Source organism: Benincasa hispida, chromosome 1 (genome assembly GCF_009727055.1).
Source record: "Benincasa hispida cultivar B227 chromosome 1, ASM972705v1, whole genome shotgun sequence".
Classification (NCBI taxonomy): domain Eukaryota; kingdom Viridiplantae; phylum Streptophyta; class Magnoliopsida; order Cucurbitales; family Cucurbitaceae; genus Benincasa; species Benincasa hispida.
The window spans coordinates 79,954,002-79,964,513 of NC_052349.1; the positions used below are offsets into that span (position 1 = coordinate 79,954,002).

The 10,512-nt window shown below is 32.6% G+C and overlaps 1 long non-coding RNA gene and 1 pseudogene across 1 annotated transcript; one reads left to right on the forward strand and one right to left on the reverse strand.

The window, feature by feature from the left end:
* The first annotated feature begins 508 nt into the window (after positions 1 to 508).
* Positions 509 to 1,150, forward strand: LOC120067047. Its single transcript, XR_005478917.1, has 3 exons — positions 509 to 614; positions 693 to 750; positions 875 to 1,150. It is a non-coding gene; the product is annotated as an uncharacterized LOC120067047 (long non-coding RNA).
* Positions 1,151 to 1,960: 810 nt separating this feature from the next.
* Positions 1,961 to 6,423, reverse strand: LOC120079507 (annotated as a pseudogene).
* Positions 6,424 to 10,512: the final 4,089 nt, after the last annotated feature.

Here is a 10,512-nt window from a genome sequence, read left to right on the forward strand (position 1 = left end):
AAATCTATTTGCTTAGCTTGTTTAAACCAACGAAGGCATTTTGGTCCATGAATTTAGTTAAAAAAATCTCTGGGTTTTTTTTTTTTTTTTTTTTTTTTTTTTTTTTTTTTTTTTTTTTATTTACCTGTTTTTATAAAATGAAAGTTAGTTAGCTATTTTCTAAAATAGACATTTCAATTTGGTTATCTTGTTGCTACTTTTTTTATTTTTATTACTACAATTTGGTTGTTTGTATTGTTATAGACTTATTAATGGTAAATCTTTTAAGTTCATGTTACTGGTCCTTATACGTATACACCTTTTAATAATCTTTTGTAGATAAAATATTTTCATAAGTTTTGTCAAATATGTTGTCAGGTGAATACAACTTAGGTATTGAAAACTTCTTTGAAAATGGATTACATTAGTTCAAAGGGTTAAAAGTTCATGGAGTGTTTATGTTTAAATGGTTGAAATATACTCCACGAAGATGTTGATGTAGTTAGAGACCACTTGTTTATTGATGGTATTGATAAGAGTTATAAGACATGGATTTTGCATGGAGAACAAGTTCTTAATTGGGGACAAGGACGAGAGTATTAATACTTTTGACGAAGATGATTACATGATGTAAGGTATACAATTAATTTGTTTGAAGTTAATTCTTATATTTCTACATATAATTTTAATTGTTATTTATTTCTATATTTCAGTGCTTCACCAAAAGGTTGTGTGGAATGTGGGTATTATGTAATGAGATTCATGAGAAAGGTTTTACATCATCCAAATACTCCAATCATTTCCATTATATGTCACTATTCAAACTTTTTATATATTGCATGTTTAGTAATAATGAATTTATTGTAATATTTGTTATTTATTTGCTTTGATATAGTTTAATACTAAGAACCCTTTTACCCAAGAAGAACTCAATGAGATAGGAGTTGAGTGAGAGAAGCATGTGTCGGACTACACTTGAAAGGTTTGTATGGTGCTACGACATGTATTTTTGTTTGGCTTTCTCTCTAACTTTTGGTATCCCTTAGACATTTTGTGCAAACTTTGTTTGATTGTAAAGCTGTTGGAGAGTTTTCAAGAAATTTTGGTAGATTATAGGCATTTTGTGTAGTTTTGAAATAATATTGTGTAGCATTATTTAGTTGTCAAGCTGTTGGAGAGGTTTTTTTTTGAAATTTTAGTAGATCTTATACATTTTCTGTAGGTTTGAAACATGTGTAGCTCTATATTGAAATTCAATTGTGAATTGATCATTAATATTGAAATGATATGACAGATTGTCTTCTTTGGAAGTTCGTATTTATTTTGCTGAATATTTGTGTGGAGAAATTTAATTGAAATAGAGGATGAGAATTATTAATATTATAAATTGTTTATGCAGGATTGGGTTCCATATTTTACTAATAATTTGTTGCAGGTTATATAAGATATGATGTTAGTATTAAACTAGCATCATAGTATAGAACAATAACAGCTATTAAACGTCATCTAAAAAAAACAACTTTGATTAGAATCGATGTCAGTTTCCAACTATCATCCATGACCCATATTATGTCGGTTAGAAACTCACATCATACCTAACCGTCATCATATTATGTATGATAGCATGGGTATGATATTAGTTTCTAACTACCATCATATAAAACCACCATCGAATATCTATGATAGGATGACAGTTCACAACTGCCATCATAAACAATCGCCATCATATATATACGACGGCATAAGAGTTGATGATGACTTAAAATCGCCATCAAAGCTAAACGGCCATCGTATCCTAGATGAAATGGGATAAAATAGCGGTTTGTAATTCGTCATCATATTTATACGATGACAGTTCAAAACTGACATCTAAAGCCAAAATTGTTATAGTGTGTACAGTGGTTGCAAATACAATTCCATGCAATCGGTTAGGAGGAGGCATTGACAAAGTGTATATCAGTTGTGCATGAATGCAGAAAAATCAACTTACCTGAGAGATGAAGTAAAGGTTGGAAACAAGAATAGAGTGAAGAATGATTCGCATGATGGAGGTGTAGAAAAGCTTAATTGGGTAAGAACTGTTGTCCATGGGAATTCTTTGACCTCACAGGCAGAACCACCTGGAACCCTTGGAAGTAGACAACAATTAAGAAGATCAAAACTATATATAGCAAGCAGATTTGTCAAATTAGGAAGATTCTGCCGATAGAATGATTCCCAATGCATGAACCTCGTCTGTTCGGGTAATTAGCAGATGGAATAATGCAATGACAACTCCTTCAAATTCAGATTCTCTTCCACTGTTAATGGTGGTCGGACTAAATGCCTTTCAAATAATATTCTCACTTTAGAATGCAAAACATTTTGAGAAGTCCATTAATGACAGTGTAATTGAGAAAATATGTGGGAAAGGATGACAGAAAGGTAGGAGAATTTACCACATGTTGGTTGTTATGAAGAGGGAAATTCCAGATCCTAAACCATATCCCTTATGGAGAAGCTCATCCAAACATATGACAACAATACCAAAAAAGCACAGTTGAACTATTAGAATAGCATTTCTCACGCCAAATTGACTAAAGCTACCATACATTCCCGAAAGAACATAACCAACTGTCTCACCAACGGCTATCAAGATGCCCAACAATTTCAATGTACCATTTCTGAGAGTGGAAAAGATATATACATGTGAAATTAGAACACAAAGGTGAATGTGAAACAAAATAGAAATCATATTAAGAATATGGTATACCTCGAATCTTAGAAAGGAAATATTAAGGTAAAGGATGAATACATTCACAATCAGCTATAATAATAATAATAACACAAGGAAAAATGAAATGCTACAAACTTTAGTAAAATGATAAAAACCAAAGAAATTAATAACTGGTTAGTAAATTATAATAGATATCATCATACTAATCAACAAGAAATGCAACCACAGTAATTCAAGTAATCATTGTTTACCAATACGCATAATTTACAGAAAATAAACTATAGCATGCATGATGCAACCCACTTCAACTACAAACAATGAGTTACAAATATTTATTCAAACCAAGTATTTATTATATGCTACGATTCTAAAAACACTTATAAAAGTAGATTAACAAAATTCTTGACCCGACTAGCAGTTGCATCACCATCCCAGCATGTGACGATGGGGTGAAAGCTAAGAATAGTAACTTTTAGATTAATTTTTCTAAAAATCTATTAATTTCTTAATTATTTAAATAAATATATTATAATAATATTCTTCCATATTTTAATTGATTCAATTTTTTTATAACAACCATTTTTCTTAAACTTTTATCAAATAATCTAAAATTAATTGAAATTCAAATCACTTAATATTTTAAAAGGTGTATATTATAATAAATTATAAATTATTATCAATGTAAAAATAATTAAAATGATAAGCCTACTTTGGTTTATGTAATTAAATTGTACTAATTTAGTATTAATTTAACTAACATCGTAACTAGTTTCTAATTTAAAAATAAAATTTACTAAACACTATTTTACTTCCTAATTTTTCAGAAAGAAAATTATTTTAAAAGCTACAGTAACCCCAAACGAAGCCTAATTAAGTTGACAAACGGTCCATCTCACAATGTTATTCCTAGTATGTTTTTGGGTGTTTGCAACAGGTGACATTTTCAGGGTAAACAATTAAATGTATAACGTTATTTTTAAAAGAATTGTAGGTATAACAAAATTTATTAGTGATAGACTTTATTATTGATAGACTCCTGTTAGCGATGCGGTCTATCAATGATAGACCATAGAGTTACATCAAAATTTTACTATATTTCTAACTTCTTTTTGCATAATACTATGATCCTCTCCCGTCTTGAATTCCTAAGATCTCGTTTGGTAGCCATTTAATTTTTTTGTTTTTGTTATTTAAAATTAAACTTATAAACAAACCTGTTTTTGTTTTTGGAATTTGGCTAAAAATTCAACTATTGTACTTAAGATGCAAATCACTATAAGAAATGTAGAGGAAATAAGATTAATTTTTAAAAACAAAAAATAAATTTTTTTTTTTACCAAACGAAGCTTAAATGTTATCTAAAAATTCATTACATAGAAAAAACTAAGATGGTATTTTGTAGCAATTTCATTTTAAAAGTTAAGTCTATTGCCTTTCAATTTCTCATAATGATTTATATCTCTTAAGTACAATAGTTAAATTCTTAGACGAATTTTTAAAATTATGTTTGGTTTTCTAAAATATTAATAAAAAAATTAGAGATGTAATGAGTATTTATAGGCTTAATTTTAAAAAGAAAATTTTAAAATCCTAATAATTATTTAATGGAGCATTAATTTATAATAATAAGTTTGTGTGAAATAGATTTTTAATAAAGTATAATTTATAGTTTTTATTTAATGACATAGTAAACCCAAATTTAAGAATTCAATTAGCGACGACTATTTTACAACAATTTCCGACCGTTGGTAATATTGGAATTGAAAAAATGTCGACCATAGTTTAAAATATCGACTTGTTGTGATCTCAATTTTATGAAAATATATATGTTGATGAATAAATAAACATCTATATTATTAAAAATAAACCAAATTTTATTATTTAAATTAATAAATAAATATTTTTAGTACAACTAATAAATAAACATTGTAAACTTTATTAATGGTAAAAATGTTTATTATTTATATTATATTTATGTTAATGACATTTTTGTTCTTATAATCTGTTTATGACATTTTGTTGGCTTTGTTTCTTGCAATTCAAATACTTTTTCACCGTATAATAGTAATATCTTTTTCTTTTGCAAAGATTAACAAAAAAAAAAAAAAATTTGGGGTAAAGAATTCACATTTGTATGGCAACCTCGTCATTGGATTCAAAGTCTAAAGGACAGCCCAAGCCGAATCCAGGTTTGATCCAAGCTCGACTCAAAATCAACGTTTGACCGATCCAATCCATCCCAATTCATTATTGATGTTGACAATCAACAAGAGGAAGCAATCCAGATCTTAAGTACTCTAACTACATCAATTTTTTAGCAAACAAGCATGCAAAATGATCAACATAGAAGTAGGATTTTAGAAAAAAATACCTTTGAAGAATCCTCCAATCCAGCTACTCCCTAGCTCGAAATTTACGACGAACTTATTGTAAACTACCACAAGATCTTTCCTACTATTTTCTTAATCTTTAGATTGGATGGTGAAACCCAAAATGAGAAGGAATTAAAGGAAATTTGAGGATTGTTTTGCTTTGGTGTCACTCAAGAAGAACTCCTTCTCCAAAACAAAAATCTCAGCTTGCATGAATTCAAATTCTCAGAAAATTGAATTGATTTTATTCAAAACAGCATGCAATCAGATTGCATAGTTACTTGACACCAAAACATGCTTAAGTTGAGTGGGAATTTGGTGTTTAAAGTAGAAAAAACCCACTAAGGTTCAATTTTCCAATTTTTATTGAATTTTATTGAAAATTCAATTTTATTTGAAATCTAATTTTAAAACAAAATGGAAAGGATATTAATTCAATAGTTATTATTTAAATAATGAATTAATTTTTAATAGAATTAATTCTTACAATTGATTTCAAACAAAGTTAATTCTAAACAATTAATTAAACAATTTTAATTAATTTAATTAATTTAATATCAAATATTAATTTAATTAAACACTAATGCTTAACATGAATCCCTATTCGTGTTTTTAATATTTAAATCATATTTAAATATTTTTTGACACTCCAATTTTGTTTAATTCGATATGTAAACGTTAAATTATATCACACATAATTAATAATTCCCTAAAAAAAATTGAATGTTTCAAATTCTCTCATCATGCTATTCTAAAGTTTAGTCCGTTTATGAGCTAGTAGAGGGACCTAATGGACCTACAGATTATGAGCTCCAATGATTTGAGATTAATCAACTAAATTCTTTTAATCGAATTAACCAACATTCGTTAACTATTGGGTCACTCCACTAAAGCCCAGTATGTCACACTCCCTCCTGAGTCCCCCTTCCAAACCTGAAAGGAGGCGTGAGGATGGCATATACCACCCTTTTGTGATACTTACTATCTATTCGTACTCACTCTAACTCATCTTAAGTCGGTATTAAGAAAACAACTATCAGCATAGCTTATTTGAAAATCAGTTTATACAACTTGAAAGGTTTTTACAAACATTTGCCAACCCCTTTTACAACTAAAACAAATAACATTCTAGCTTGTGGCAGACCTTGATTTCTTGCAGCAACCTGGACTCTTCTGCTACCTGTGAAAGAAAAACATAAAAGGAAAGAGTGAGCTCAAAGCTCAGTGAGTGGTAAACAACTACAAGGTCTCTTTCAACCCTTAGAGTCAAATAGCTCAATCAACATATCAACATAGCGAGGTTATTACTCAAACCTCATGCTCGAGTGAGTCCATCTCTGCTCTACCTACACACATGGTAGATAGTTAAACATATTTCTCATAATTTCAATATGTCTACTCTGTCTCCTATGTACACATACATCCCTCTCTTATGGGCTCAGAAGCAAGGCCCGTCGGCCCCCTGACCATCCCATACAAGGTTCCTCCGACAGGCTGGAGAACTAGACATCATGGCCCCCTGACCATCCTATGAGATTCTGCCAAGGGCTCAAGAACTCCGACCCCTTGACTATCCCGACCTCATAGTCTCATCTTCGTTAAAGCTACTCATATGTCGATACAAGCATATGATTTACAAAGATATGCTTAAGACCTTAAAAAGAATACCACTCATAGTTTAATCACAGGAACCTTCTTCTCCTTGCAAGTTTCTTGGTTTCTCTAAGTTCCTTCTTAACCCTTGGGCCTGTACTAGTTCAATAATCAGCTTAGAATATTAGGTTTAGGGATAAAATAACCTTAGAATACTTTATTGGCTCTAAACTTAGCTTACCAACTCATATTGATATGAAATTAGGCCCCTCAACACCTTTAGACAACAATTGGATGCAAACAGGCCTTCTTTACAAAGTTGGACGCATGGTTAACACCTTCTGGACCCCTGGAAAACACCCGATCAATGCATGGACTATGTTGGACGCATGGACAGCTTTTAGTCAACACATACCCCTCTTGGTCAATGCATAGGCCTTTCGCGAAACCCTAATTTTCCTCTAACCTCTCTCTTTTGAGTCTCTTTTGAAGGAAAAATGTGTTCTAAGTTGAAATGAAGCCTTCCTGGGGTATTTCTAGGCCTTCAGAAGCATCAATGTCACCTACTCTAGCCTTCAACGCATGACACATAAGTTTCATGAAAAACCTAAGTGATAACACCATTCAATGTCCAGCACAAGGGTCTATGACACCTCCTACTTGTATGAGAGCTTGAGGTGTCCCCACTATGCAATGCCTAATGCATAGGCCTCATTGAGATATCACTTTAGCCTATTGTATGCCCTAATATGTGTCCACCTCACCCTAGGCTCAACCAGGACTTCATTTGGTTGAGCCACGTACCCTATTTTGCTATTAATCCGACCTTCTTCTCCAAGTTTCCTCATACTAATGCATGTAACCTAGGTTGGGCGCATGGTTACTTCAGCAACTAACCTCCATGCGTTCAACACCTCCCTCATACGTCCAAGATGGTATTTCCAATGCATGCTCACATAAGTTTGGACATATGATTCCTCAACTTAGCCCTTAACTCGACTCATAGCTTCCTCTTAAGACTCAAGCATAAATATGCGCCCATCTTCCCTCAAACATGCGTCTATCTAGGGTTTTAGGCTTCCTTTGTATGACTCTCTCCCAAGGGTTTGTCTTATACTTCCATCTTGCTCCTCCTAGAGTTCTAATGGAATGCATAAGTCCTCCCATGTGCCAACCCTGGCCTCTATGTGCCCATCACCTCTCTATGCGTCGACCCTTCTTTTTCTTCATTCTTTTTTAGCTTATATTTTCCTATTTGACACATAGTCTACTTTCCAACCTCAAAGACTTAGCCATGTGTCCTCATTGTCTTACTTTTCCCTCTAAGCATGCATTCACATGGCCTTGATGCTCCCAAGGCTCCACCTATGCGTCCAACCCTTCCCTTGTTAGGGTTTTTTCCATTTGTGGTGCCTTATGTTCTCAAATACTTAGCCAATTTTCTCCTTCCAAGTGTTTTATGCGTCCACAAGCCTTCCCTATGCATCCATGAGGGTTCCTTATGCGTCCACATTGTTGTTCAATGCATGGTTCACTCAACTTCCCTCATCACATAGTTTTCTTTATCCCCTATGAAGGAACCAACGAAGCTTCGCAGCAAGCAGAGATCGTCCCAATTTTTAATTCTCACAGAACACAAGTTTTACAAAAGAATATATATATATATGTATATGTATATATATATATATATATATATATATATATATATATATGAAAATCATGAATTTATAGCATGTTAAATAAAACAGACAAAGAAAATTAGGGATTAGAAAACCTTACCTTTGAAGATTCGATCTTCAAGAAATCCCTCAAACCAAAAATCACGAGCAAAGAGTGAACCAAAAAAGACACCACCAATTGGATTCCTCTATATTTTCTAGAATGAGAATCCAAGGAGTTATGGGCTCTTGGAATTTTAGAGAGGGAATGAGATTGAGAGAGGAGAAGAGAGATTGGGAATTTATCTCAGAACTTTTATGTGTATCTTCTCCTTTGTCAAACGAAGATAATGCATAATAACCCAATCACAACCACCCCCTCACTCACACATCGTGAGTTGAGAGAGATTAGGGGAGGGAGGTTATTTCCCTCCCTTAATTTCAAAAAGACTGACAGTTGCACACTTCGCACTATAGATATATTTCTGCGTCCGTTCGATATAAACAATCAATAGTGCGATGACCCTTCACAAATTGCTTGTAAGTACAATTGGACCAAAATTACCGTTTTGCCCCTACAATTACATATAACTCCTTAAGTACCACTAAATCTTTCTAAGGAACAATAAGTCATAGTCCAATTATGACCAAACCCCTATTGGGCCAGGAGAGGGTGTGGCACCATATTGTTCAAGCCTTGGAATCAATCTTTAGGGGAGCAATTTATCTACTTACCCCAACATTGGGAAAAGAGTGAATTCCGTCTTGTGTAGCTATGTTCCCAGCTCACTAATCAGACGAATCCCCAAAATAGTAGGCTTATCAAGTCTGCGATTTGGCCATTCTCACCCATACAAATCAAAGGACTGCCTTCATAGGCAGGAGTTCACAACTCACTCAGGATTCAGGTTATGTCACTTATGGTCATCCTGGTGAAATGTAAGTCTCTATTATGAACGACGTTATATATGTTGGGGTTGATACCCATAATCTCGTAGGGGTCCTATAGTTTGTAAACATTGTTGAACAAACTCATTATGTATTTAATAAAATATATTATATTTTATTCATTGCTATAAAATATATGATATTTTAGTTGCACTAACCACAGACCAATAAACTAACATCCAAGGTTATCTTTGTAACTTAAACATGTATTAGAGACATATAGGTGGATCATGTTTAAGTGATAACCTAAATGATCTATAGTAGATGGATAAGGATGGGTACCTTATCATGGTGACACTACGAGTATGGCCCGCTTTGTAGGTGTTACAATTGTTGTAAAGTGCTACAAATGATCTGATCTTGATCATTCATGCATAAACATGCAAGCAAGGATATTTATACAAAAAAATTTGTATAAGACCGGACCAAGAAATGTTTAGTCTCATTATATAATGTCGTTCATAATAGAGACTTACATTTCACCAGGATGACCATAGGTAATGTGACCTAAATCCTGAGTGAGTTGTGAACTCCTGCTTATGAGGACAATTCTTTGATTTGTATGGGTGAGAGTGGCTAGATGGCCAACTCAACAAGCCTACCATTTTGGGGATTCATCTGATTAGGGAGCTAGGAACACAACTACACAAGAGGAATTCACTCCTTTCCCGAGGAAGGGATAAGTAGATAAATTGCCCCCTTAAGGGTTGATTCTGGGTCTTGAACAATGTGGCACCACACTCTCTCCTTGCCCAAGAAGGATTTAGTCATAGTTGGACTATGATCTATTGTTCATTAGAGGGATCAGTAGTAAAGCTTAAGGAGTTAGATGTAACTACATGGGCAAAACGGTAATTTAGCCTAGTTGTACTTACGAACAATGTGTGAAGGGTCATCGTATTATTGATTAGTTATATCCAATAGACACAGAAATATATCTATAGTGCAAAGAGTGCAGTTGTCAGCCTTTAGTGGAGTGTCCGACAGTTAACAGATGGTGAATTATATAATTAAAGAGTTTAATTAATTATTCATGTACTATTAGAGTTTCAAGCTACAGGTCCATGAGGTCCCCTTGGTAGCTCAATAGAATTAATTGAGAATTAGTTTTTGGATTAATTTGAATTTTTCAAATTAATAGAGGGATTTAATTATATATGATATAATTAAGTTGTTTCAATTATATGTAATATAATGCTCATAATGTATTTGATACATTATAGCTTAATGGGAGGAAATAAATATT